General features: G+C 38.4%; 1 protein-coding gene across 14 annotated transcripts in view; it reads right to left on the bottom strand.

Annotated features, from left to right (window-relative positions):
* LOC117236891 (casein kinase I) overlaps nucleotides 1-17,952 on the bottom strand; it is a 58,688-nt gene that overhangs the window by 38,983 nt on the left and 1,753 nt on the right. The window lies entirely within an intron of this gene.

Below are 17,952 nucleotides of genomic sequence, written 5' to 3'. Positions count from 1 at the left end.
GTGTCACGACATCATAATCAGCGTAAGGGAACACGAGTGGAACACCCTGTATGCAGTTAGCAACTTCGACAGCCAGAATTCTGTGCGTGCGCGTTCACGTTTAGAAGCCGAGGCCGACTTTGGCTAAAGAGGCCATCGACGAAGACCTCGGTATTATGTACTCTCCGAGACGTGTGCGTGCGCGTGCAAAAAGCTATTCGCTCGTTGACAAAGCGAGTACAACGGGGCCCCAACGAAAGAGTGAACGAACCAGTCGAGCAACGATACGCTTTGTTCGCTTGGCTTTTCCCTCGAAATCTCTGCCTCTTCGAGCGAAAGTACTTGCTACGAACGCGTGAGTTTAATTCTTCTATCGAAACCCATGGTGTTTATTTCACGAGAGAATGAAATTTAATAATGCCAGAATTGAATCGTTGGTTCGATGGTGTATTCAAATGAAGATCACTGGCGACGAATTTGATAAATCATATTTTAAAAGTTAGTTAGGTCGATATGATATCTCATCTTGCGAAAACTGTCGTTTTATTTAAATTCGGGATAAAATACGTACATTTTTGCCACTCTCTTCACTATTAATTGTGCAGAATTGGTTATATATTTATACATATTTAAAAGACGTATCTTTGGACCTGAAGTAATCCAATAGTGAGATAGTTTCTTTTAATAAAAGTGAAAAAATCAAGATGAAGAAATTCTCGTGCAGTTTCGAAACGATAAAATGTTCTCTTAGAAACGGATCTTTTTCTATCCCATCTAGTTTAAGCCTGTTTTATCAAGCACGAATGACGAAATAGTCATTGTAGCGACAAATTAAATGCAAGGTGTATCCGGAACGGTACAAGAAAGGAAGAATAAAAGACAAAGAACGCGAAGATGCCTCTGTTATTGCGACCCAATAATAGCGACGGTTGGTTTGTAGTTTCGCGACGCGGAATACGAAAATATTTCAAATCGCGTGATATTTTTAGATCGTGGCTAGCTTCTGCATATACGCACAGGTGCATCGAGCGAGTGCAACAAAAATCAGGAGGAAATTGCTTCTCATGAGTCAGAGGGGCGTTAAAAATATCGCTGCTCTTTTTCCTTTCTTTTTGCTCCTTTTTCTTCTCCCCTCTTTTTTAAAAGGTCGTTTCGCAACATATAAAAGAAGGAATAAGCGAGGAATTGTGTTGAACTTTTAATTCGAAACACTCGTTCCGAATGGTAAAAGTACCTGTGAGAATCGACTAAACAAGCTCCGCATCGAATAAGAAGGAAAAGGTTCGATAAAACATTTAAGTAACGGCTACACTTTATTAACAAGCTTTACAATGTGCCTGCTTGAAAATATTTAGAGAAGTACTTCCCATGTAACTGATAAAAATAATTAACACAGGAACATTGTAAAGATATTTGATATTTGAAACAGTTCCTTTCCTTCTCTTTCTTTTGTTTTTTCTACTTCGTCCGTTCCTTTCTTCCTTTCCTTCAATATTCTCTCCTATTCTTCCTTTCTTATTCTGTATTCTCATTTCCCATTCATCGTTCTTCTTTTCTTCTCCCTCTCTCCCTCTCTCTCTCTTATTCCTGTTGCAAAATATAAGAATTCCTCCCATTCGCAAAAATATGCACGATATTATGCCCGGCATTGCATATATCGAATATCCACCGAAAACTTACAAGAATTATAAATATATTTAATATATGTTTAAAATATATTTAAATATATTTAAAAAAAGTATCAGTCGTTTAAAGTCGTCGCGAATGTTGCCGATCCACTGTATGTGACCAATGAAGATAGCTTTACCACAAGTCTATTAAAAATTATTTATAGTAAAATCTCGCGTATATCTGTTAATTCAACCTTAATCTCTTAAACGAGGCGCCATCCCTAAACGTTTTTGCAATATCCCTTTTGCTTCCTTACTAAGCTCCAAGAACCACCGGCCGTAGAAAACCGATATCACCGTGCCAAGGATCTTAGAGTGGCGCCAAGATAACGATCGTTTCATCGTATCATCTTATGAATTATTCTACAAAAATTCCATGACCTACGTTCATCAATATCCGATACTTTATATGCATACATATATTATCAGAGAATCACGAGAAAGAGGTCACGATAATCCGATGCAACAAATGAAAGAACAGCGTAACAAGCGCATAGGAGCAACGAACATTTTTTTCTCCCTCAATTTCTTCCTTTTCTTTCTTTGTTTTTCTTTCTTTTCGCTTTTTTTTCTCGTTTGAAACGCGATAGTCCCGTTAATCAGAGCTAAACGCACGAACGACCTAGTTTTTTTCCTCTGCGATCAAACGTTTTACCACGATGCTTGGGTAGAAATTTAAACAATAGAGGGAATATCAAAGCCGTCTGGCGGACACAGATAACCGACCTCGAACGCGGCTCTACCCGATACACGTAAGAGGATAAACCGATCTTAATTTTTCGTAACAATAAATCCGCCAGGCTTAATTGTTTTCCTATCTGTACGTTCCACATAGTGCGATTATTTGTTTTTTTTTTTTTTGCAAAACATCGCAATAGATAGATCGACAGATAGAAAGAAAGCATATTGTTACTAGGATCGACGACTCTTTCCTTCGTTCTTTGAGCGTTCTGTTTCTCCGTAACGCACACCTTCTCCGCGAAACGCATTCCCATCACGTTCCGCCACTTGGCTTCCCGAGATGATTACGGATGTAATCGTTTCTATAACGTTATGTATTTGCAACGACCTCTGCACAATAAATCCACCGACGACGCGCATTCTCCCCCGATTATGTCATAAAGTAGAAGACTCGGTGTGCCAAGTAGTCTGCGGTAATAGCGAGAATTCTTGGAATGTATTTAAACATAACCAACTGACGAGAACAAACGATTAGCTTAAACAAGATTTTATGCCTTCCGGTTGCTGTTTGTATAATTTCTTTATTCCATAAATCGCGAAATAAGAGTGAAATTAACAAGCGCCGACTTCCGCTTGTTTCTTCGCTCTTTTATGATTCATCGAAAACCTGGTCTTTCCAAAAAAAACCAAACATTCGAGAGAATTACCGAAAATACCGAAAATCACATCCTTGCGGATTAATTAGAAAAAAATAAGTGCGAATTTTACGTGACAATCGTGAAACGGACCTACGTTATACGTAGGTATATGTGGTACATGTACACATGGTAGGTACATGTATAATGATACATGTAAAACCACGTTCAGAGATATTAATAAAGCTAAGAGACGTTAATAAAATCTTTATAAGTCCAATCCGCTTTCTTTTTCATAACGCCTTGTATGATATATCTGACGGTAGAGTGGGGATGCGTTAAACAGAGAAACGTTGGTGCTCGAAGAATAACATTTTCGTATAGAAGCAACTTGCCTCGGTGAAACTGTGGAATCTCTGCCAGTACGCACGGCCAGACGTAAATCATTGTCAGCAGCATAACTCGATAAAGGGGCACAAGTTAACATCGGCGGAACCAAACGACGACGAGCAAAAGGGAAAGAACTGATCGCCGCGCGGTTCCACCGCATAGCTTCTGACGCCACGCGATGTTTGCTGACGCCTTTCGTTTCACACGTGCACGATAATACGCAACCAGGATTCGAAGAAAATATGGAAGGCCGCGATAGTCGCGAAGGAAAACAGGAATGGATGGTTCGATGCCTGGTCAATATCGACCGCGATCTCCTCGAGTTTTCCGCCAGAAAGCATTTTCTATCGCGAACCTATGCTCTCTGCTAGTCATTCGATCGATTTGCGTACGTATTATCGTAAATTTTACATAACATTCCTCTCTTTCTTATAGCGGTTTCTTTAGCTTTATAGTATAAATAGCGACTCACGAGTGAAAAAGAACAGATTTCTTAGACTGTTTATAGTTGTTGTTTAGCAAGATGAAAACCGGTGAAACAAATAACTAAAAAATATACTGGAGATCTGATCGTGTTTTAATATATTTGCATTTCTGCACATTGTAAGATATCGTTATCTTCTTTTCTTTCTTCTGCAAAAATCAAATGTGGACATTTCACAGTCAGTTTAATTGTATTCATTATACGAATTATTATTAACAAATTAAGAGCTAACATTGCTATAACGCAACATTTCATTTGCAATTTTCTTTCATCCAAATTGCACAATGGAATTCTATCTTTTTAACATCGTGGCTGTGAAAAGGAATTTCACAATTACATATCATTATTTCTTCCACTTAGATTTTATAATTTTATGAAATTTAAAAAGAACGAAATATACGTAACATTCTGATAAACAATCGTTTGGTACTTAAAGCTTCAAGCCAAGCCTTTCTTATCGATTTGAATTTGCTATCAATTCCAATATTTATACGCGATAAATAATTGATCGATTCGTTATATAAATGTATAAAAAAATAAAAGCTTCAAATAAATAAAACACTGGTATTTTCATTATCTCGTCGTTTAGCGAATGATGAAGTGCTTTCAAGGAAAGGGTGGCTGAGAGGGCGTCGAACGGAATATAAATAAGGTAGGTAATATCATCGCGATCCTCGAATTGCTTTGATGCTTCTAAAGAGGCAGTTAATTAACAGAAGATGATTCGTCGCGTCGAGAACAGCGTCTTCGAGCCTCGCCACCAATTACCAACCTGAATCTCCTGAACAATACAACCGGGCAAGTGCGTAATCGTGGCAAACCACGAGACATATCAGGCCAGACGAAGTAAATACGAACGCGTTTGAAGAGCACGAGAACGTTAATCCACTAATCGAGCTGACCAAATACAGTGTAACCGATCGTTGTTTGTGAAATCGTCCGCCTCGAAATGCTTCATAAACAAGCGTTTCTCTTCTTTCTGAATTTTTCCTCGAACATATACACACATCTAGCATGAAAAAGAGAAGCAAATACATGGCAAAACGCAATAGCATCGCGTGTCGTTGAACCTTGAAGTAGCAACGAATAGCCTGATGAATCAACGATAACTTTGATTCGTTGTTTAACCCTGCTACTACTCAATTCTCTTATTTTTACATTACGAGCATTTACATTCACTCTTGTTTCAATAAACAAAAGTTCTTTCAATGTTTCAAGAACAATGTTACCATAAAATTGAGGCGATATATTATGCTATCGACAAACACTCTGTCGTATTTTTCTCAAAGCCAAAGAATAGATGGGTACTTTTAATAATACAAAAACACGATCGGCTCGTGTATAATCCAAAGTATATGCTACAGGGTTAACAATACGATACTTGCCAGTCCCGTTTCAACCGTCCTATCGGTTACGTAACGATCAGCCAAGCATCGACTATCATCCGGTACTTTATCGCCTGTTTCGCGCTTCCTATATCCCCTAGCCAAAGAACGTCTTGGCTGATCACGAGGCAATTAACGAGCTGCAACAGCGAACAGGTAGACGATTCGAGCCACGGACACGCGTGTGACACTGTTAACATCTCGCGTGGGTCAAGTCCGAGTAGTAGCCGAAGAAGTGGCTGTCTAAAAATATATCGCGTTTCCGTTGCCGAGTTGGCGAAGAACACAGCCAACCCACACGGGCGTAAAGAGAAGGGAGAAACAGAAAAGAGAGGAGAGACAGCCAGGCAGGCAGGCAGCGACAAGGCAGCGTTAAAAGGACGTTACACGGTGTGCGGCTAGTCTAGCCGGATCCGGGGCCGAGTTCATTTCACTTTGCAGTCATCAGGTTCTCCTGAGTCACTCGAGCCAGCGAGTCGGCCAACCAGACAGGTTGCTACCTGCCCTCCAACGTTTCGTACGGCAGTGTGCGTGCTATTCGAGTTTGTGAACGTGTGCGTTTCCTTTGGCACACGGCTGCAAGAATTCATCGATGCCACCGGCCGATCAGGACCGGTCGTTCGACCGAACGGACACTAGAAAATTGCAACCGTGACGACACGACGCGAAACGAAACGACACGAACCAACGAGACACGACACGACACGACACGAAGCGACGAGGCGACGAAGCAGCGCTCCTTGTTCGCCGACGCCATAAGGGAAATTAAGAGTCAGCTGTGTCGCCGGTGTGAATCAGCTGACCGAGATGACTCGGGAATGTTACCGTGTTCGGAAAGTGGATCGCCGGAGGATCGGTTCGTCTCGATATCCCCCTCCTTCCCCGACGTACTTCCTTGTCACTCGAAACTGCCTAAAGACACGGTCTATACCGTAGAGAAGCTTCAAGGAGAACCGACCGAGTTTCCTTTGGCTTCTATTTACCGGTTTCGAGATAAACACTCGCTCTACTCCGCACAGAAGTTTCGGAGAGTTACGTAATTATAACGTCATGCGCCGTAATTGCTAGAGCGTCGGGTAAATCGAAGAGAGTTCGTGTAAAACAGCTTTGTCAAATGAAAAGAAAATATGAAATGAAAAATATGTATATACAGCGTGTCCTATAACATATATAGGATCTACTTAGACAATTGATTATACATCTGAAAAATAGAATGTATATTTACATGTCGCATTTGTACATTAACGTGTATAGTAATATGTATATTAGTAAAATTAAGAAATTAAGAAAAAGAGAAGCCGATCAGTTTGGCTTCTCAGAGTATATCGTATTATTATCAAAAGAAAGATACGTATTCTAATCTCAAGCCCGAATCAAGCTCTTTGTGCTTCTAACACGAAAAGTAAAGGTGGCAGGGTGTGGATTTACGCAAATGTCGCACCCTCGAGAGCGATCGATCAATTTTTCGAGAACATGACCGTGGGAACAACAGGCACGATCGACCCCCTCAGGTATAACCGGAAGGTCGGTTTTACGTACACCGCTCTGTAGTCTACAGTTTGGAATTTCGTACTTCCTGTCCCCGAACGAGCACCAAGGTTCCGGCCAAATAAAGGACAACCAGCTTGTTCAACGAACGCGAGAAGCCTATTTGAAACGCTTCGTACGAACTCTCGTTCGACCGGTTTCACATTGACGTTTCGTGAACCAAGGAAAATGGAGTATCGTAACGAGCAATTAATGCGATACGCGTTCACTAGGAAAATTAAAAATAAGAATCGAGGCTAAATGATTTGTTCGCAGGAACGTGTGTATATACGAATATATGGGTCAAGTCATAACTAAAAATTATGGAAGATACAGAAAACTTTCATTAGTCAAAATTAAATGGTTTCGAATAGCGCAGCACGTAGTGTATTACGTCTAAGATATATGATACACAATATGATAGATATAAGAGATATAATGGAAGAGATATTTCAAAGGTTTTAAGGTCACTTCTACGATACACTTTTAAATAGGTCTGGATGTTCTAACTTTAGATATTTTAATTTTAGTTTAACTTAATTCTGTAAGGTATAATAAACGAAGAGAGACGAAGGTAAATCATGTTTTCCATTCTTTGTACAAGAACAGTTGTGAAATTCAATACACCTACGTTGTCGAATAATTCCACCGTCGTCATAACTTTAAAAATATTACTCGTCATAATATTAAGATATTGTACGTCTCAGCGGTTATATCTTTGGCTTCTACAAAACTTCATCAACTACGTCGTTAGATCTAACAGATTCTTTCCACTCTTAGCTACGTACTTTATACATTAAGATAATTCTTTTTTTTTTTTTTTCAAAAAGAGTGACATTCTTGTAATCTTCGTATAATTAGACTCGATGTTTCTCCTACCTCTTGTACGATAAATTTTACAAAATTAATATCAAAGTATCTTTTAACCTGATTCGTCCTCCAACATAGATACCTTTCTTTCATCTTGATAAAACAACAAGTTACTTTATTTGAATCTACCAACGCTACCGCATCTATGCAACTTCGACGAATTATTTCTCTGCTCGATCCTTGCTGGATTAATCCAAATACAAGGGATATCCTGTATAACGGTTCGTCGATTGCATTCTATATAATAGTTGTGATAAAATTGGCAAACAAAGTTTCCAAGAAGAAGTTAAGAAACGATAGCAGCTCGTTCGACTTTGCTAAGATTTCGAAAGCTTCCCGAGATATACACCGTGATCGTTTCAACGGCTTTACACCGCAATGACGTCAGCGCATCAGCTGATCGAGTTTTCCAACAGCGGTATATTATTACGACGAAAAGAAAGAAACAAGTTTCGTCGGGTCGTGCGCTTCTGTAAGTTCAGAGGTAGAGAGTGATTACCACGGCTGTACGACTGTTACGACACGTATAACACGAACACACATGCGGAGCCCGCAAATAACTGCCGTTATAGCTGGCTCTCGTTTCTCCGACACGCCGAAAGCGGAAATCAATTCAACGGTCGTGTTAAAGAGAACCACATGGCGCCTGAAAAAAGTAGTAGGACTTCCTATTCTAAACGGGCCGAATCTTCAAGAAACTGTAAACGTTCTCCGATAACAGCAGAAACCAAAAGTATTCGTTTTATGAGTATCTATCAACGTCGCTCATATATTCGTAATGTTACGTGAGAACGATAGAATTCGTATGGATAACGAGTGAATGAGAAGAATGTTTATGTTAGAATATTAACAACGAGTGAAAAGATATTTGGAGAAGACGCGTGGGAAGAATGTATTTTGTGCTTGCGAAAGCACGCTTAAGCTCTTTAGATATGAATTTTTCTTTCATCAAGGAAGACGTTAATATAACAGGTTGTTCGCGTATCTGGTAGAAAGTTTGAATAAAATTTCGTACAATTTGAATGAATTTGAATAATACGGGTGGAGAATTCTCAACTTTTTCATAACATCGAAATAGACATGAAAATATTTCTGTACCGCTAAGAAAGACCGTGTCTCGTACGTAGGAATTTAAGACTATACATTTAATTAGGTTACCGTCATATGATCTCTAGCATCGGTTACTCAGAATTGAGACGACCGCACACGTTAACATCGACAATACTCGAACTATCGGATGATGAAATTGTTATAGTACCTATACATTGTACAAATTATCCACGTACCATTGGTTGAGAACTACCAATACAGATCATAGGTCAAGCAAAATAGTAATAAAGCAGTGCAATATATGAAAAAAGCTAGACATTCTTAGAACGATGTATAAATCTACTTATAATAGAAGAACGATCCTATGTCCCAATATATAATATGTATATCTCATCGAAAGTAACATCAAAAAAGTTATATAATCATCGAGCGATCTTTCTAAAAGTAAAGCACCTTGGGATGTAGCTATAGTTCCGTTAGTTTCGAAAGGATTAAAGATTGCAGAGAAAACTAGCAGAGAGTTGCAAAGTTGTTAGAATCAGCGCGAAGCAGCATAACCGATTATACACTTATTTATTCATTTAAGTGTGTACTTCGCCAAGAATCGCTTTTCATATTAACCAACATCGAAAACGTCACAGGCTAAGATCACTAGCGAATACACCAGGGCCGAGCGTTAACAGAAATTTCTTTCCTGTCGCGCATCGCCTCTTGAATCAATAAACGCCATTCTCGACGAGTTATTCCACGCGAACAGTCCACTGAGCGATGTGGAAGCCAATGCGGCAGAATATACATCGCGGAAGATAGCTCGAGGCAGTGTGCACGTTCTCGCGAACAACCGCAAGCCAGTTTCCCTGGTCGTAGCATAGGCAACACGCTCCTGGATCACTTTGGAAAGCAATTTACCGCGGCGTACACGACCGATACGCCTCTTGGCCGAACTCTGCACGGGCCACGCGATACGAGAAACGTCAGCGAAGGCACAATGACCACATCGTAGACCAATCATGATCCCTCGCTAAATGCATTTACGGCTTGTCCATACCGACGAGCTACGGTACTGACTACTAAAGCAAGATAATAAACTGATAATCGCTGTATAAGGGACAGAGAGAACACGCCAACTACGCCACGTGGCATATGGTTTTTCAAGACGGTCGTTCTTGCGTGTAATAACAACTAGACTGCGAACTTTTTGTCCATTTATTATTTCGAATATATATAAAAATATATAAAATATCCAAAGTATGCTTAAAGTATACAGAATTAGTCAAAATGTCTTATCTATTATTTAGCGTTTTTCCGTTTTCCCAAACACGTTGAAATATTTCAAGTTAGTCGTGTACTTTGTATCTTTCGTGTAAAAGTACATAATAAAAGCTGTTATCAAATAATAGTTAAATATTTTTTATTGAACAGAGAAAGCGATAAAACTTGGGTTTTCTTCAGTTTTGAATCGATAGATAGGACATTTTAACCAGAAGGGACATCGTAGTATTCGTTATAATATTTAGTACATGAAACAGAACTGTCTTAGATCCGAATCTTTTAATCGTATTTGTAAAAATTTACGTTTGTATAAATGTCCGCATAATATAGTGATAAAAGAAACGAAAACAGAAAGGTTGCTGGAGATTTTATAATCATTGGAAGTTACGTAAATTGCTGATAGGATGATCGTATCCTAACGATATAAGTGTTTGTCGTATAACTGATAAAACGTAGTCGAGTTTCGCACTTCCTTTTTGATACACGTTCTACGCTTGAAGATTAAAAACCGTTGCCTCATTGAGTAGATTATAAATCTCTTTCTTTCACGAATAAATCAATCATTGAGCAATCATTGAGAAATTAGAAGGATACAATCGGCGTGGAGGATCATTTCAGTGAGATTATGACGACAGACGATAAAAAGAGGTGTAGTTAATTATTCTGCAAATTCGAAACATCGGATTGGAGAATGACTATTGTTGGGAAATAAAAAAAAACAAATGATCGGTAAAAGTAATCGGTATTCGATAAGATCGAATACTGTACCGATGTTGGCCAATCTATCGTTCCAGCTAGTTACGTTTTCGTTGATGGATTTTCAAATAAACTCGTATAACGAATGGATATAAGATATGAGAACGAACGTTTCGCGTAAAGTGGTAGACTCGTTCTTTTAAATTGCGTTAAATCTTGTGCGAAGTAGCACGATATAGCTTTTCATAAATACACGTAGTGCTAGCCAATTAATCTTTATCGAGCATTGCATCGCGATAAAGCAATCTGGTTCTTCGAAGAACGATATGATCGAACATCATTCGATGCGTCGAGTATCCGACAGGTAACAGTGGAATTAACAAATTTTTGGTTTCGCCAAAAGAATTTTAACGACGACGTGATAATCACAACGGCAAACTTTTTATGGTCACGCGACTGCATCGTGCTTATTAGCTAACTTTGTTCCTGCTCGAATGAAACGGGCAACGAACTAATCTCCGAAGAATACCCGATGGTTCGATGCATCAATGGAAGGCGGAACATGCAACGCTGAATTCAAAGTACGAATCTACGATTAGTATCAATGGGCTAGAGGAAAAGCTGATGGCGTGCTCCTCGGCACGACCATTGCATTAAGATAATGGACGATATCGTTCGTCAACCGTTTGTGATTTAAGTACAACAGAGCGAGATTAATTTCGCAGAAAATGTATTAACACATTCGAGAACTGTATAAGAATTCTAACGCAAAACAAATGACAAGTTGCTGCGATTAAGGCAAAGACGAGGACTTCTGATAATTTCCATTTAGTTTGTATTTATTCCTCTTTTCATTTCCACGTTCCAACGGTAACAATATATTTGTCTTTCACTTGTAAACAAAGTCTAAAGTTAAGAAGAGAAAATTAAAACAGAGATAGAGAAGAACAGCTACACCGAAAAATAGAGCTACTGCCGGTATAAATCGAACGATCGCTATGTGACGGCGCGATTGTTAGACACGTTCGATAATATCGACGGGAAAGGAACGCTTCACACTTCGATGACTTAATCGGACGATGAATGTCCGCGAATAATACCGACGGTATTAATGTACCTTTATCGCTACCTATGAAATCAGTCAAATGTAAAGCAACGCCGACTCCAGACGGTTAACCCGATCGATGCAATTGACGATTTTACGATACTGCAAAATATCTTCTGGTATAATGGTATTATTCAGAACGCTGGAACGAAAAGCCTTTTCAATCGGCCAAGTACATAGATCCTAAGACGAATCGACTAGGGAATCAAGCGGAGACTCGACTTTGCGAACTCGGTATTCGCGTCTGCGAGGACGATGATACTTTCCTCGGGACGTTATTAAGGTCACCGTTTGAATCCGTACAAGACTATAAATTATGGAAGTTCTAAATCACGGATTATTTATATCGGCCACTTGGCCCGTGCACAAATCGATACGAAGTTTCACCAGCGGAAGGGAAACGAATCGGAATGTCAGACCCTGGCAAAAAAAAGCGTCGACGACAAACACACAGGGAACGCGTAGTTACGATGCGTTCGGTAAAGTGCAACCGTCGAACGAGAACGCAACCACGCGACAAACGCTTTAATATTAAGAATGAGTCATACGCCTTCGACAAGCATCGTTTTAAATGCAACCGAACCGAATCGAATCGAGCCGAGCCGAACCGAACCGAACGTGCTTATATACTAGCGCTAACTTATCAAAAGATAATGTCGCTAAATCGTTACTATAGCGTGTTTACGAGTTTGATTGATAACAATCAGGATCGCTTTTTTAATGCTTAAATATCGCTAACCAATACGTTCGACGTCATTCTATTATCATATTACCATGCGTGTATAATAGATACTGTAATTGTGGTCGATCATTCATGAATCAACTTTAATTTCTTCGTAAATTACTTACTGGGTTATAAGGCAAAAGCATGTACGTTAATACCGCTTTTGTAAACAGCGGAAAAATACGGAGTGTGATTGAAACAGTGAATGAAGGTCTATTTAAAACCAGCTGCGCTTGCACTTTTTTCAGTCCGTTCAACTAATTTCACGATATAATTTATTCGAAACTCATATCTCATTTCTCATATTATCAGCTGATCGGTCAGAAAAAAAGAAAAAAGAAGCTACTGATTCCCAAGAGGAGGATCGAATAACGCCAACGAGACGCACAAATGATTTTTTCAAAAGGGAGAACTACTGAAAACCGGAATCTTCGGACAGTAATAACCGCAACAAGAGACCGAGCAAGCAATCGAGTACAAGGCGAGGGACTTGAGGGAACCATCCAGGCAGAAGAACTAAATGGGGAATTCACACGCGGCTGATCTTTCAGGGATGAATCACAGGAAGAGCCTAAAATTTTTCAGCCCCGATAACACTCGCACATTGTGTTCTCGATACAAGATACATATACTTGTGGGACACGTTTCGAAATTACAGCGTTACTCGGGGAAAGGCGCGCTAACGAGAAGCTCATCGTGCGTCCATAGAAAAATAATATCTTCGAATAGGCGACTATTCGCTAATTCGTAACGCCGACGAAGGAACGTTTGCTCTAAACATTCTTGTCTATTCGCGATGTCGCGTCAGCGGTTCTCGAATGCAGGCTTCGACCATTTCACGCGATTACACGGTATGCTTGAATCATACTTTGTAACGAAACCTTACAACGCGCGCTCTATTTTTCCTTTCTTTCCCTCTTCTGTTCTCGTAAGAACACGAGCAAAACAATTCCTGAAAATCACCTACTAACTTCTAACGTTGGAGATTCGTAGTTCGAGTCCTTGTCACGAGAAATCTACGATGTTTCGTAACAAACGAATAATATTACTTTAGTTAGTTATGTTAGTTTAACTTATTTAGCGTTAGTCTATATACAGATATGTATAAGTAACGTTATTAAATATTTTATAAACGACAAGAATTTAATTCCGAAATCGAGTGAAAAGACAAGTTTAACGTGAAATTGATCGACAACGTATATCGAATCCTTAAATTGCTCTTGCATAGAGAACGAGAAACGTGACTTATCAAGTTCTTCACCTATGGCCTTCGTATTCAAAAGTGAACTATGAATTTATAGCACGTCGCAAAAGGTGATTTGACTTTGATTGATTTCGAATTGCTTTCTGTTGTGCTTTACTCGAATTACTAGAAATTGGAGCCACCGCCTGATCGCGGCAGTCCCTTTAATTATAAAAACGACTCGTAAACTGAAATTTCATATTGGAATCTCTGAGAGATATCGAAACAGCGCACGAAACTTAAACGATACGATGGAATTGTAAATTCCATATACATCGAATAACTGTGCACGATACGGCGATAAGGCCAGCGCGAGGGACCACTTCCAGCTGAGCAATAATTCAGCTGATAATGCGTAAACACGTCCTAATGCAACGCAAGAGAAGACGGTTATTTGTCGAAGCGCTTAGTGATTTCCGAAAGACAACAGGAAAAGAGTCAGGAAGACGCCCTTTTGTCTCTGTTCCCTGAACACGCAATATCCCCTTTGAAGTTTCGAGAAGCGTATACTTTGATGACACAGACCCTATTCCTTTTGCAATATTTACACAGTTAATATCGTCTAAGTTTTATAGGCGTAAGTCACGTCTTTTACAAATCCCGTTGAAGAACGACCGGATATTCCTATCGAGACACAATCAGTAAGTAGATCTATTTATCTAAATTACATTTATATCTACCGCAACTCGTGAAAATATTTGAACATTTCCCATAAACTTTGCACGCATCGCATACAACATTTATATATATATGTATATATGTATATGTATATGTTTAGCAAAAACTTACATTAGTATCTTAAACATATAATGAGTATGAAAGATGACCTCACTGATTATCGAGGTTTATTAATATACTAGATAATTGACTGTTTAAATATTTTTCTTATGCCAAATATCTTGCAATTCTTATATTACATTCCCAGATTTGTTTCCAACTTTACCAATATAATCATGATAGTCGGGTCTCATAAGAGTGCTAATGAAATTTCAAAATGTTTTGTACGATACATATAATAATTTGTACGTATATCATAAAAGATTTCTACAAGTGTTCGAATACTTTTGTGAACTGTCGTATATATTACGATAGTTCATAAAGTACATGTAAGAAAAATAGAAAGTGCACAACGTTCTTATCGATTTGAAACTCTAATCAGAATTGATAGATAGCAAAGAAGCAAAGAAGAGTGCATTTTCGCATGATGAATCACGATTTTAATTATTGTTCGTGCGATCCTATTGTGTTTGAACACCGATCCTCGAAGCTCAATATTCCTAATCTCTCAGGTTAGTAGCTTAGAGGTTTACCTAATTCGTTCTCTTTGAAAACACGAAGCTTTGTGCCAACCAGGGCCACGTGTGTTTCCATTAGAGCAAAGGATATTCGATTTGCCCGTAGAATTTGTGGAACACTCAATTCTTTCCACTTTTTAAACACAATCCTCTTTCCAATTCAAAACTAACTCGCCACTCATATACATAACATGTTCTAAAAAAAGATCTATCATTTTGTGACTTTATAACTGATGCAATATTTAGTAGATGAAACAAATGTCTACCTAGGTTCCGTTTCTTTAACACGTTGAATGCCATGGGGGTCACCTATGACCAGCGCATCAAGATTAGTAGAAATACATAATTTGAACAAATGTTAATAGTTATAAATTTGTTATTATTGCCATCGTTATTACAATGGTGAGACGAAATTAACGCAGTATAAAACATATAAAAATAATATTATTTATACATGCAATATAGATCCATTATGTGCGTTCTTCACCAATGGCTGTCGAACATGGGAAAAACCCGCTTTTTCCGTGTCTTATCTTAGTGAACGACAACCCTAAGGAACGTTTTGACCTAAAAGATGTTTAATGGCAGTTAAGGGCCTTGACGGTAAAATAAAACTAAATTTTGTAACAGTTCCTTAGGATTATTGCGGGTCCGAATAAGTATGACCGAGAGATGGATTATGGTGTATGGTAGGTTCCGGAACGCGAAGAAACACTATGAAATAATTGATAATCGCAAAAAATAAGTGAATCGAGCGAAATTGCACTACAGCGCCGTGAGGGTCACCTCAGTTAAATAAATTCATTAATGATGATTATACACCGTAACATATCTCTTGTAGGTAATATTTCAACATTATATGTATCGCATAATAAAAAATTCATCGTGGCGCCACGGCCAAATCTTGTAAAACTGGCGTGGCACTCAACGTGTTAATTGTATCCGTACAAATGTAGATTTACATAAACATTCACGATATGTAGAATAATATCAACATGGACTGCCTCTTTGTATATAATTATTCACGTGAGATCCGAATCAAATCTAATTCTCAAAATTCGTTCGCTATATCATTTGTCAAATATGTATTTGATCTTCACAAGTGGGTTTCAAATTGCAGAACAAGTAGTCACAAGTTTGGAAAATCTACTTCGAACTATGTACGTACTTCGACATTTGAACGAGTCGAACGCCTTAGAAATTGCAATCGAATCGCATGAGTCAGAAAGGTATTGGCATTCCGTTGAATTCTTCTAGCAAATTTTAAAAAATCAGATAGAACAGAATTCCTAGAAATTCTATTTTTATGTTTGCGTTCGTCACTGGATAATTAAAACCCATAGCCGTGAAAAAGGATTCTAACGGAGAAGGGAGGATTTGTAGTAAAACGCTCGAACCTATTTGACCTCTGTACACATAACTGCATAGGTACATTTCCTTCTCATTTCCCAAAGTACTGATAGAAAATTCAAGATTTAGGTCCTAATTTACTTGAAAGTGCCTCTTCTTTCTTTGTTTCAAGATATTTATAGAAGCTACGAATTTGATTCGACCGACCGATTTAATTCAATTGGGTAAATTTTCGTACCTGCTTGCGACGTATTTCAGTCCATCACTAGCGGTAGCTATCATGAATGCGTGCGAAACGAAAGACAATGAGCAAAAAGTTTATACAAGTTGTTGGAGTTGCAAGCATCGCGACGCACAGTTGGCTCGTCGCGAGGTTATACATAAAACATTTGTACCTGGTAAAATTCAATGTTTATCGAAGGAGCTCGTTTAACCCGAGTCACGTGGCGGAATAGCAAACAAATCGACAAGTCGATTGTTTAACTTCGCACCATCGATAATACTCGATATTTTTTTATAGTTAAAAGCGTGCGAAGATGCATATGCGCATGGTGCGTTAATTGGTATGTTAAAGTTCGACCGTTTCGCGGAACGTGCGAGCCGAGCACGTAATAAAATCGTCAGGGAAGCCATGGCGGACATAAACATCTTTATATTCGATGCACACTCTCTTTTAGCATAGATAAAAGATATAAATTTATCGTCGGAGAATTACGTCACGCAGTAAGACCTGAACTTCGGACGATACCGATGCAAGTCGACATTGTCATTGTTGTTAACGCGTTCGCGATAATTTTACGAAAATAAAGTATTGTATAGAAGATGGCAAGTCTGCGCGATTGAGACAAAAATTTGGTGAATTTGCTTTCGAACGTCATGTTTCGTATTATGTGTTATTTGTAATTCACACAAGCGGGAATATTTGTGTTTTCGTTGAAATTATTGGTAAGTGGCTAACCTGGGCATTCTTGTACAATTAAATTATTACATTATTAACAAAAATTTTATAAATTACGAGTTATAAAATTTGATATTGTATTGATAAATTAATAAATTGTTTTGCTTGATGATAATACATTTGACAATAAAGCGAATGGAATTTTAGAAATAAATTTTATAAATTACAAGATATTCTATTACAAAAGAAAAATCTATCGAGCAAAAGGCCCTTGGTCATACTTTAGTTATAAAAAAACATATTATTACGTTAGAGACTCTGAATGTGTTACTGAAGTAAACAAAATGGAAGATATACGGAAAATGACGTAATAAGGGAAGAAAGCAAATCTACGTCTATATATTTTGTAAAAAAAAAATGATCATTAAAAAGTCCTGAAAAATGTAATTTTATATTTATTTTCTCTGTAACTTTATAAAACTTCTGTGAAAAATTGCAAATTGGACAGTTTAACCGCTGCAAAATAATTCTAGTATTAATTTAAACGATGGCTTTGCACTCGTGGCGTACGCGATTTTTCGAGAACGTAAATATCGAAAAGATAGAAAGAATACGCGGCGATAGTGCACCGAACAGGATGAAAGATCTCGCGGGCGAGTCGAAGCGAGATCAGCTGAAACGAATTCCATTAAGATCGA

This window comes from Bombus vosnesenskii, unplaced genomic scaffold (genome assembly GCF_011952255.1).
Source record: "Bombus vosnesenskii isolate JDL3184/JDL3185 unplaced genomic scaffold, Bvos_JDL3184-5_v1.1 scf7180000013352, whole genome shotgun sequence".
NCBI lineage: Eukaryota > Metazoa > Arthropoda > Insecta > Hymenoptera > Apidae > Bombus > Bombus vosnesenskii.
The sequence above is the reverse complement of the archived record's forward strand: the minus strand, read 5'-3'. Positions and strand labels throughout refer to the sequence as shown.